Genomic DNA, 12,492 nt, shown 5'->3' with positions numbered 1-12,492 from the left:
ATGGCTGGATGGCATCACTGACTCGATGGATGTGAGTCTGAGTGAACTCCGGGAGTTGGTGATGGACAGGGAGGCCTGGCGTGCTGCAATTCATGGGGTCGCAAAGAGTCAGACACAACTGAGCGACTGAACTGAACTGACCCCGAAACCACCCCCCTGCCATCAGTCTTTAAAACGTAAGATTTCTCAGCCATCCTATAAGAGGGCAGTGAGACTGGACACAGAACCATGTCTAGAAGGGAGGATGTGTGGCGAGCTGGTGGGAGGAGCAGAAATTTGGGAGAGGAGGAGGAAGGGATAGGATGCTGAAAGAAAGCTTGATCTATTTCATGATTTTGCTTAGGGTCAATCCTATTTGGTGTTTCTCAGCTCAGGATAAAATTTGAGTGTCCTGTGCCATCTGTCCTTGCCTTCCTCCCCATGTTTTTGTTTTGATTTTTAATCTGATTGACATAAACTTTTCTAAAACTTGTTAGCAGTTCTCCTCAGTTCCTTACCTACTTGAATTAATTACTCTGTACTTGATGGCAGGAAAGGATACATCTGATAATTGGATGTTTGTGAAAGGCAAAAAGCAAGTGTTCCTTTTCACATGTGAATGGATAGTTCATTAGTTACCTGAACATTCTACCAGGAGGTAGTGTATAAAACCATCTGAAATCTTTGTAAGACTTAGCAACTTGCTTAGAAAGTTGGCTCTCAAAATAACTTTTTGAGACTTCCCTGGTGGTCCAGTGGTAAGGAATTTGCCTGCCAAGCCAGGGGACATGGGTGTGATCCCTGATCCAGGAACATTGCGCATGCCATGGGGCAACTAAGCCCATGAGCCGTAACTACTGAGCCCACTCCCCCTAGAATCCATGCTCCACGACAGGAGAAGCCCAGGCGTCACAACTGGAGAGTAGCCCCTGCTCACAGCAACGATCAAGCACAGCCAAAGACCAATTAAAAAAATAAATTTATAACTTTTTGAACTAGAGAAGAGGCATTTGGCTGCAAGAGGCAAACAATAGGGAATTTTAACACAAAGCGCAGAGGAAGAGGAGGAGGGTGTTTAGAAGGGAGCTTTCATCCTTGAAGGAGAAGGGCTATGGGTGAGCCAGCGTGGCTGTACTGGGGCAAGTGGACCCAACCCTGCTGCCACCAGACAGCAGTCTGTCCCAGTCTGTTTTCCAGCAGCCCTCTGGAGGAGCTGCACAGAAGTGAGGAGAGATCAATAACCACATTTTCCAAGTTCAGAAAGACCAAGCCTCCTGAAAGCAAAGCTGCTGATCCATGCCACCATCTCGTGCGGGCATCTTGTCTACCCCGCCACACCTGCCTGAATTCTAGGTGCAGGTGTGTGGCAGGGTGGAGAGGAAAGTTAACCTCTGAGGACATGTATTTCTGCAGAAAAAAGCAAATTTGAGTGTGAGAGGGAGATGTAGTGAGTAGGTGTGAAACCACACACTTAAGATGGGACTGGAACCCAGTCTTCCAACTGGCAGAAATGCTCAATTCAGATGTGATGATGGGTGACAAGATTCAGCTAACCTTCAGATTGGATGGAAACAGGTGGTAGAATCAACTGATGACTTAGTGCCTGGAACAAGAACTGAATGGGCCAAGAATGCCACTGTAATGAGAATAGGTTACTGGCCCAGCTAGATTCCTAAACCCTGGGGTGGAGGAGCTTTACGATGTTTTTAGCCAAGACACATAGCTTGAACTCCACTTACATCTCCTTTATGTTGGTTTCCAGTGCTAATGTCTGCTGGGAGAGCTGACATTAGCTCTGGCATTTGAAAGGCTTTTGGTAGCTGCTTCTGGATTTGTGTACTGACCAATTTTTCAAAGGCTAGATAACCATCCCCGAGTTAGATACTTGAAGTGTTTTTTATCTACTCGTAGGTAAGTAAAACCATTTAACATGCATATTTGTCACACTGTCTTTGGTAAAATATTTTTAAGTAAATTATACTCAATATAACATTTGATTCCCAAGGCACAGTGTTCAAGACAGAATTTCCTTTTAGGTTGATAAGAGTAATAAGATTTAAGTCTTAAATTTAAGTACAATATTATAAACTTGAATTTCCCAAATTGTCTTCCACTGAATAGGGTATTAATAGGTATTAGGTGAAAAAGTAGGGAAATACGGAATTAAATTAAAAAGTTATCTTTATTGCTAATGTGTATTTATGGGGAGTTTCCCACACATATTCATAGGGACCAGGCCTTACTAAACCAAAGCGTTTTTCAGAACTAATGATATGCTCATAGACTAGGGATTGGCAAACTTTTTCTGCAAAGTGGCAGATAGTAGTTTAGGTTTTGTGGGTCATACAGTCTGTTGCAACTACTCAGTTCTTTCCATTGTAGTGCAAAAGCAGTCAAACACAAAACGTAAATGAATGTGACTATTTTTGTACATACACACCTATTTCTGTAAATAAAGTTATTTTAGCTTTGACACTGAGGGATACTCTCGGCGTATCTTGGGGATTGGACAAAGCTAGAGGAGAAAGGAGAGAGGACTACCTTGTTGTTTAGTCGCTCAGTCGTGCCCAGCTCTTGGAACCCCATGGACTGTAACCCACCAGGTTCCTCTGTCCATGGGATTTTCCAGGCAAGAATACTGGAGTGGGTTGTCATTTCCTTCTCCAAGGCCTACCTCAGGGAGCTACGTTCCTCTGTCCATGGGATTCCCCAGGCAAGAGTACCAGAGCGTGTTGCTATGCTATCCCCCAGGGGATCTTCCAGATGGACCCAGGGATTGAACCCGAGTCTCCTGCCATTTCTGCATTGCAGGCAGGTTCTTTACTGCTGAGCCACCAGGAAAGTCCTTTTCCTAGGGCACGTTTCCTGTTAAAACATAGCAAGTGGGTCCTGAAACCAACTATCCACCAGAGGGCAGCAGGTGCGCAATTTTGCCTCAGTGCCATCCTTACTACTTGCCTTTAAAATGTTGGAATTAGCATTTTATGAGATAGCACTTCGTAGAGCTGGGTATCACATCAAACATTTTTTCCTTCTATGTAGATAATTAGACAATGATAATTCACCAACCTAAAATTACGATATTAATTCAGAAAATACTTCCTAATTAAAGCTGTTGCTGACTTTAGTAGTCTATTTCAGAAAATCAAGATAGATGGGTTTTCTTAAAACAATATTTTAAGACACTATAGTTTTATTGATCAAAAGTCATTTAATTTGTCATTGCACAATCTAAAATGGCTAAAATGGAACTTTGTTAATGAAACCTCTGATAAAATACGTGGGTGAGACTAATTCCATCCCTGTTTATTAGCTGTAGACAAACCTCTTAATGTCTTTGTTTCCTTATAACACAGGATTTTACAATATATTTAAGTGAGATAATGAGTTTTTAAAGTTCTTAGAGCTTGGTTGGTATCCAGTGCATGCTGGCTAAGTCAAATCATGCATTGGTGAGCTACTGGAAAATTCCTCCCATCAGGATATGACATTACAGGGCAAGATGACTTAAACCAGAGGAACTCCCAGGCGATGTGGAGAACAAGAAAACTTACCAGCTTGATTCAATCATTTAGGCAGTTTTTTATTTTATTTTTATTTTTAAAAGTATTTATTTGATTGTGGCAGGTCTTAGGTTGAGGCATGCAGGATCTTTAGTTGCTGCATGTGGGATCTAGTTCCCTGACCAGGAATTGAACCTTGGGCCCCCTGCATGGGGAGCTCGGAGTCTTAGTCACTGGACCGCCAGGGAAATCCCTGGGCAGATACTTTTTAAAAGTATCTCACAATTACCCAAAAGTCATAATCTGGGGCTAAGAAGAAGTTGGCATGCATAATCTTTCAAATTTTGAAATAGAAGTTACAGTATTATAAACTAAAACATTGATTTGAAAATCAACACCAAAATTGAGATATCAAGTATAATACTTAAATATTTTAGATATTTAAAGGGAAGTTGGATGGCATCACTGACTCGATGGACGTGAGTCTGAGTGAACTCCAGGAGTTGGTGATGGACAGGGAGGCCTGGCGTGCTGCAGAACTGAACTAACTGTAATATTTTCTAAGGAGTGGAAGGGACTATGATTTGGGGCATATGAGTTTACTTGTGGATAATGAACCATAATCTCTGCACAGAAGACTACCTTGGAAGAGCTAGTACAGATGACTCCTAAGTCTACATGGATTGGAAACCAAGGCATTGCTCCTTCAAACATGAGATCTTGGGAAAGTAAAAGTAACTTAACCACCCACATTAGTCTTCTCATTCATACAGTGTGACAACAATAGTTCCCCTCTCACTGGGTCATTGTGGTGATCAAATCACAAAATTTCATAAATGTATTAGTTCACTGACTGGTAGTGAACACTCAATGATCTGTTATTTTTAAACATGATTTACTTAAATCCCATTTGAGAATACCCATTGTAAGTTCCTCTAATAGATGCCATTTCAAATGACTATGAACCATAAACCCACAATCAATTCTATCTATAGCAGCCACTGCACTATTTTAAGTTTCCAATTTTGTTCATGATTATAAGCTTTATTTTGATCATAGGCTTGGGCCTCATGCTCATCGACTTGAGCCTCATGAAGGAAGCAAAAAGATTTGCTCCCTTCATATCATCCTTTCCTTAGTACTAAGAACAGTGCAGGACATATGCTAGAAATTCTTGTTGAGTTGAACCGAAGACTTGGTTAAATTACCTTTTGTCTGTGACAAGTAGAATGCATTGTGTGATTAGCAGTGCCAGTGGGCAACAGTTCTTCAATGGCTTTATTTAACGTATGTATAATGCCTTTAAAAAAAATGTTTATTTTTGGCTGTGTTGGGGGCTTTTCTCTAGTTGTGGCAAGCGAGGGCTACTCTCTAGCTGTGGTGTGCAGGCTCCTCATTGCAATAGCTTCTCGTTGCAGAGCACGGTCTCTGTGGTGCACGGGCTACAGTAGTTGTATTACGTGGGCTCAGTAGCTGTGGCTCCCAGGCTCTAGAACACAACCTCATAGTTGTGGTGCACAGGCTTAGTTGCTCCATGGCACGTGGGATCTTCCCAGATCATGGATCAAACTCATGTCTCTTACACTGACAGGCAGATTCTTTACCACTGAGCCACCAGGGAAGCCCTTTACAATGCTTTATAGATGAGAAATATTCATAATTCTGGCACTTAGTTTGATAAAAATGAGCTTTTAAAACTGAATTCACATACTTGGATTCATATGAATTCATTTTCCTGTTATGAATGGAATGGAAGAAAACAATAACTAGTCTTTTATCCATGACAAAATTTAAGAGTTGTAGGGAAGTGGAAACATTGCGTTTTCTTCTGTATTTGCCTGTTTTGCTAACATTTTCACTAAAAGTGACTTCAAGTATAGAGTTCTAATGGATCATTCATTCAACAGATATGAATGTAGTTTTGCCTTGGCCCTGTTTTAGGTGCTAGAAACCCCATCCTAGGCATTGGCTGCAGTAATAGCTAATACTGAATTAAAAGATATTAACTTTGGGGGACTTCCCTGGTGGTTAAGTGGCTAAGACTCCATGCTCCCGATGCAGGGCCCCAGGCAGGGTTCAGTCCCCGGTGGGGGAACTGGATCCCACAGACAGCAGCTAAGACCTGGTGCAGCCACATAGATGTCAGGTCAGTCGCTCAGTCCTGTCCGACTCTGCGACCCCATGGACTGTAGCATGCCAGGCTTTCCTGTCCATCACCAACTCCCAGAGCTTGCTCAAACTCACGTCCATCGAGTTGGTGATGCCATCCAACCATCTCATCGTCTATTGTCCCCTTCTCCTCCTGCCTTCAATCTTTCCCACACTCTTTTCCAATGAGTCAGTTCTTTGCATCAGGTGGCCAAAGTATTGGAGTTTCAGCTTTAGCATCAGTGGTTCCAAAGAACACCCAGGACTGATCTCCTTTAGAATGGACTGGTTGGATCTCCTTGCAGTCCAAGGGACTCTCAAGAGTCTTCTCCAACACCACAGTTCAAAAGCATCAATTCTTCGGCATTCAGCTTTCTTTATGGTCCAACCCTCACATCCATACATGACCACTGGAAAAACCACAGCTTTAACTAGACAGATGGCAAGGTAATGTCTCTGCTTTTTAATATGCTGTGTAGGTTGGTCATAGCTTTTCTTCCAAGAAGCAAGCATCTTTTAATTTCATGGCTACAGTCACCATCTGCAAGTGATTTTGGAGCCCATGAAAATTAAGTCTCTCACTGTTTCCATTGTTTCCCCATCTATTTGCCAGGAGGAGATGGGACCAGATGCCATGATCTTTATTTTTTGAATGTTGAGTTTTAATCCAGCATTTTCACTCTCCTTTTTCACTTTCATCAAGAGGCTCTTTAGTCCCTCTTCCCTTTCTGCCATAAGAGTGGTGTCATCTGCATATCTGAAGTTATTGATATTTCTCTGGGCAATCTTGATTCCAGTTTTTGCTTCATCCAGCCTGGCATTTCCCGTGATGTACTCTGCATAGAAGTTAAATAAGCAGGGTGACAATATACAGCCTTGATGTACTCCTTTCTCAATTTGGAACCAGCCGAATAGATACATACATTTTTCAAAAAATACATTAATTTTTTTACCTTAAATGTGGCACTCTTCAGACAACAACTGTGTGAGTAGTACATTTGTGAAGAATCAGAATTTCATCTTTGAAAGTTATAGGAAAATATTTTGCTATGTGAATTTACTAAACCAAGCAATGAAATCTTTTGTTTACAGTTTTCAAGTCACAACCCTCACATTTTTTGCTCACTTTATTTACATACTGTAAATGCATTCCTTTTGGTGTGTGCTTTTGATTTTTGACAAATACGTATAATCGTTTGACTGCCATCATGAGTCACTTACAGAAGAGCTCATCACCCTCCCCATATCCCTTCATGCTGCCCCTGTTGTTTCCTAGGGCTGCTGTAATAAAGACCGCAAACTGGCTGAATCGCACAACAGAAATTAATTTCACATTGGTTCTGGAGGCCAGAGTCCATGATCAAAGTTGGTAGAGCTGGTTCCGAGAGCTGTGAGCCCTGTTAGGCCCCTCTCCCCTCCCTTTGGTTGATTTGCTGGCAGTCTTCGGTGTGTGGAATCACCATCCTATCTCTGCCTTTGTCTTCTCCTGGGGTTCTCTCCGTGTGGATGGCTGTGTCCCAATTTCTCTCTCTTTTTTTTTTATAAACACACCAGTCATTTTGAAGGAAGGGCCCACCCTACTCCAGTATGACTTCATCTTGGCTTATTACATCTGCAATGACCCCATTTCCAATAAGATCACATTTTGAGATACTGGGGGATTAGGGCTTTATATGAATTGGCTTGGGGTGGGGACACTATTCAACTCATGACAGTAGCCAGCCACTACCCGAGTTGTCATCCCTGGCAGCCACCGACCTGTGTTCAGGTCCATAATCGCTCCTTTTTCAGAATGTCGTGTGAGTAGAATTACACAGTAGAGATTCTTGTCTCTGGCTTCTTTCATTTAGCATACTACATTAGAGGTTCATACAGATTGTTGCCTGTATCAGTAGCTTATATCCCTTTTTATCGCTGAGGAGTATTCCATTCAATGGATGTACCGAGTTTGCTTATCCATTCACCAGCTGCAGGATATTTGAGGTAATACCAGTTTTTGGAGATCATAAGTAAGCTTGCTATTAACATGCACATTCATGTTTTTGTATGAACGTAGTTTTGATTTTTCTTTTTTTCTGGTCAGTTCTTAGGAGTGGAATTACTGTGTCACATATACGCAGGTAGTGTATGTTTAACTGGATGAGAAATTCCCAAATTTTTTCTAAGGTGACTCTACCTGTTGCATTCTCACCAGCAATGAATGAGAACTTTTGTTTCTCTGCATTCTTGCCAGCAATTAGTATTTATTTTCAAAACATTTTAGCTATTATAATAGGTACATTAATTCTTAGTGTTTCTTTCTTTCTTTTTTTTCTTTTTCTTTTTGGCCACACCACATAGCTTGTGGTATCTTAGTTCCCTGACCGGGGCTTGAACCCATGCCCCTTGCAATGGAAGTGTGGAGTCTTAACCACCGGACTACCAGGGAATTCCCCTCTTAGTTGTCTTAATTAGCATTTCTCTAATAGATATTACTTAAAAAATTTTTTTAATATGGTGGGTATCTACTGTTCATACTGTAATTGTTATGCTATGTAAATCCTGTCCTTTCTTGATATTTGAGGACTCACTTTGTATCTTTTTTCTTAGAAGGAAAATCACTTTATTTTCACTACAGGTTGTAAACCTTGTTGTAATATATGAATTAGCATGTGACTTAATAGGCTTTCCCTGATGGCTCAGCAGGGAAAGAATCTGCCTGCAATGCAGGAGAGACAGGAGATGTGGGTTTGATCCCTGGGTTGGAAAGACCCCCTGGAAGAGGAAAATGGCAACCCACTCCAGTATTCTCGCCTGAAAAATCTCATGGACAGAGGAGCCTGGTGGGCTACAGTCCACGGGGTCACAAAGAGTTGGACGTGACTGAGCAACTGAGCAAGCAAGCAAAAGCATTGCAAGTATTACTGCCTATTAAGAAAATTAGCTTACAAACATGCTTTCTAAAATGTGAATAGATCACAACCTCCAAGCCCACAAAAGTTGATGATTGTGGCTGTTATTTAAATACGGATTTTGAAAAATGCATGATTTTTAGACTATGTTTCTGGAAGGTTACAGAAGAACCCAATCATGGTGATTGCCTCTGGACTGGAAAGTTGATAACAGTGGGACAAGAGTGGAAAGGAAACTTGTTTTTCATTCTATATTTCAAACTAGGCAAATATCTTTCTTTTCAAAATTGAAATAACTACAAACAAATAGCTTAAAAGCTAATTTCCAGCTTTTAATTAAGCAGTTCTGAATAGGGAATCATGAATTTATACATTTAACAACAAAAATGTTAACTTTTTAGGTTTCCTTAAGAATTTGTTGTTATGAATGTCATGATAGAATGTAGAATTATCTCATGAAAGAATGCATAGCATCAATATTTACCAGTTTTTGCTGGTAATTACTATAGTTTTCACATTAACTAGACTCATAATAGTCTAGTTTTTCTTTGTCTCTAAATGATGTTTTTGGATCCATTCCCCTTGATGACAAAGAACTGGCATGTTCCCACAGAGATTCTCACGAATTATTTTACATCACTCATGGGGCAAAACACGTTTCCTCACATGATGCTCAGTTTCATTCTCTAAAGAACCAGTGACCCAAATTCTGTGTTCAGGAACTTGAAGTTTTGTGGCATTGGAGGACTTTGATCTTGAAGCCAGCCCAACAGCAAATGGAAACCAGTCTTCCAAGTCGAAGTCCTTCAGTGACCCTTATCCTTGGGCATCAGTTCCCACTGACCTACTTCCCCCAGTTTCCATCTTATCATCTGGCTTCCAGACCTCACTGTCTCCCATTTGGACCACCTCTAGGCCTGCAATCGTCTGTCTTGTGCAGCTTGGAAAGAGCAGGACTCTGTAGGAGTGAAACAGAAAGACTTCTAGTCTTCTCCACCCCCCACCCACCCCAAATACACACCCCCAACCCACCCAGGCATATTGACTGAAATGTCAGTAACTCTTTCAACATCCTCCTGTCACTCTAAATCTTAACAGCCTGAATTCCATCATTAAAATTTCAAAACACTTCAACAGCCAGCCTTCTGAATGTCATAATGTTAAAGCTCTAGTTTTCTGCTGGGAAGCCTTAAATTGGGCAGGGGGGAGTGTGGCAAACTTCTCCCTTTTTCTAATGTACACTTCTCCCCTTCTGTCTTGATATGCCTGGCTGCCTCCAAATCTCCCAGAATTTGTCCTCTCTCCCTGAGGCAGTGGGAATCTGGCATTGACGTCCTCTGGGCACTTTGGTCTTGGTAGCTATTTAAATCTCATTCTCAACATCTTGTCCTTGAGATTCTGTATCTTGTGCTCTTTTTGTGTAGAGGGGTTTGGTTCATTAAGTGTTTGTTTTTTTATCTGATGGGTGTATCTTTGGTTACATATTCTGCCTGCTCTGTGTCAACATTACTCTGATAATTTCTCTCGTTCTTCCTTTTTCCTTGTAGTATTACATATATGTGTGTATGTATATATTTATATATTGTTGTTGTGAAAGTCACTCAGTCATGTCTGACTTTGCAACCCCATGGACTATAGAGTCCATGGACTTCTCCAGGCCAGAATACTGGAGTATGTAGCCGTTCCCTTCTCCAGGGGATCTTCCCAACCCAGGGATCGTACCCATGTCTCCCACATTGCAGGCAGATTCTTTACCAGCTGGGCCACCAGGGAAGCCCATATATATACACATACATACATATATGTATATACATATATACACACATACATACATACATGTATATACATATATATACATATATGGTGGTGGTGGTTTAGTCACTCAGTCATGCAGCCATGTCTGACTCTTTTGTGACCCGGTGGACTGTAGCCGGTCCATGGGATTTCCCAGGCAAGAATACTGGAGCGGGGCATTTCCTTCTCCAGAGAATCTTCCAGACCCAGGGATCGAACCCGGGTCTCTGCATTGCAGGCAGATTCCTTACCTACTGAGCCACCAGCGAAGCCCAAATATACATTTATAATACCATATTCTAGTACAGTTTCTAAACCCATCTTTAAAAGAAATGAGTTCCTTGATTTATTGTTCCTATTTGCAAGAGGTCCTTGGAGAGAGGGTTGTATGTAGTTGATAATGTTGTATCCCAGTAGTTTGTCTTATGATTGAAGGTTTTTTAGATACATATACATCTATAATTTAACCTTTGCTACTTTTTAGCCAACCAAGATTAATAGCTGTAGAAACTGCTGCTGGATATTTTGCCTCCACTCCGCCTCACGGCAAGATTTTTTTTCTCACAGAAATGGCTTGTCAGTGTAATTTCTTGCTCGGCCCTGCCTTTACTGCTTTTCTTCAGGTTCAGACTCAAACAGGAGACTGTCACCTTGACTTTTTATGACAGAACACACTTCCGGTTTTCCTCAGATACATCTGGTGCTGCTTTTGTGTCTCCTTTTTAAGCTCATTTTCCTTTCTTCAACCACCAACAGTTAGCCCGAACTGTTTGTTTTTTAATTATTTATTTTGGCTGTGCTGGATCTTCGTTCCTGTACTCGGGCTTTCTCTAGTTGCGGCGAGTGGGGGCTACTCTGGTTGTGGTGCTCAGGCTTATTGCAGTGGCTTCTCTTGTTGCTGAGTGTGGGCTCTAGGCGCTTGGGCTTCAGTAGTTGCGGCTCCCGGGCTCTGGAGCAATGGCTCAGAAGTTGTGGAGCATGGGCTTGGTTGCTCTGAGGCATTGGGATTTTCCTGGATCAGGGATCAAACCCGTGTCCCCCGAATTGGCGAATTCTTACCCACTGCATCCCCAAGGAAGTCCCTAGTTGTTTCTTAAAGAGTGAGCTGCATGGGGCACAGAGTGAAGTTTCCACTAAAAGGGGCATTTGATTCTGCTCCTAATTTCTATTTCCATATTCTCTGAGATTGGGGGTTAATAAGCTCAGGGAATCATAGGGAAAGTGACCTTCCTCCTGAATTTCTAGGGTGCCAAATTAAGCATTTAAAAATTAACAGTGCTCATGGACTAGATGAATTAATAAAAAGGACAACAGAGAAATAGCTTTATAATAGAAAAAAATTCCAGAGAGATGAGGTAAAATGAATTTTTAGAATATTCTAATATAATAAATGGTATTCTTTAGAAAGTTATTCTTTTATTATGAAAACCAGAATCATAGGCTCAAGGACAGTTAATTAAAATTTAGGGCATGTCTGCTAATCTAAAATGAATTGCAGTTTGGGGAGATCCAAACTTGTTAAGTTTAATATATTAAAAATTGGGACTATCTGCCTAGCATTTAAATTTTTTATGCTGCATGTTTCGTATTGAATCAATTAGAAAATGGGTAACTGCAAATCAGATATGATTTATGAAATAAATGATTATTGCTAATGCCATAATTAATCTAATGTAACGTAATAATTCCTTTATTTTTGTATATAGGAACTTGGAAGGGGCAGCTTTACACAAACACTCATCTGCCTATTTACAATTATTTTAAAATGTAAATTTAGGTCTACCATACAGTGTCAGACTTTATTTTGGGGGGCTCCAAAATCACTGCAGATGGTGATTGTAGCCATGAAATTAAAAGATGCTTACTCCTTGAAAGGAAAGTTATGACCAACCTAGATAGCGTATTCAAAAACAAAGATATTACTTTGCCAACAAAGGTCCGTCTAGTCAAGGTTATGGTTTTTCCAGTGGTCATGTATGGATGTGAGAGTTTGACTGTAAAGAGAGCTGAGTGCCGAAGAATTGATGCTTTTAAACTGTGGTGTTGGAGAAGGCTCTTAAGAGTTCCTTGGACTGCAAGGAGGTCCAACCAGGCCATCCTAAAAGAGATCAGTCCTGGGTGTTCATTGGAAGGACTGATGCTGAAGCTGAAACTCCAGTACTTTGGCCATCTCATGC

The sequence above is a fragment of the Bison bison genome, unplaced genomic scaffold (assembly GCF_000754665.1).
Source record: "Bison bison bison isolate TAMUID 2011002044 unplaced genomic scaffold, Bison_UMD1.0 scf7180017864498, whole genome shotgun sequence".
NCBI classification, from domain to species: domain Eukaryota; kingdom Metazoa; phylum Chordata; class Mammalia; order Artiodactyla; family Bovidae; genus Bison; species Bison bison.
Note: the sequence above shows the minus strand (reverse complement) of the source record.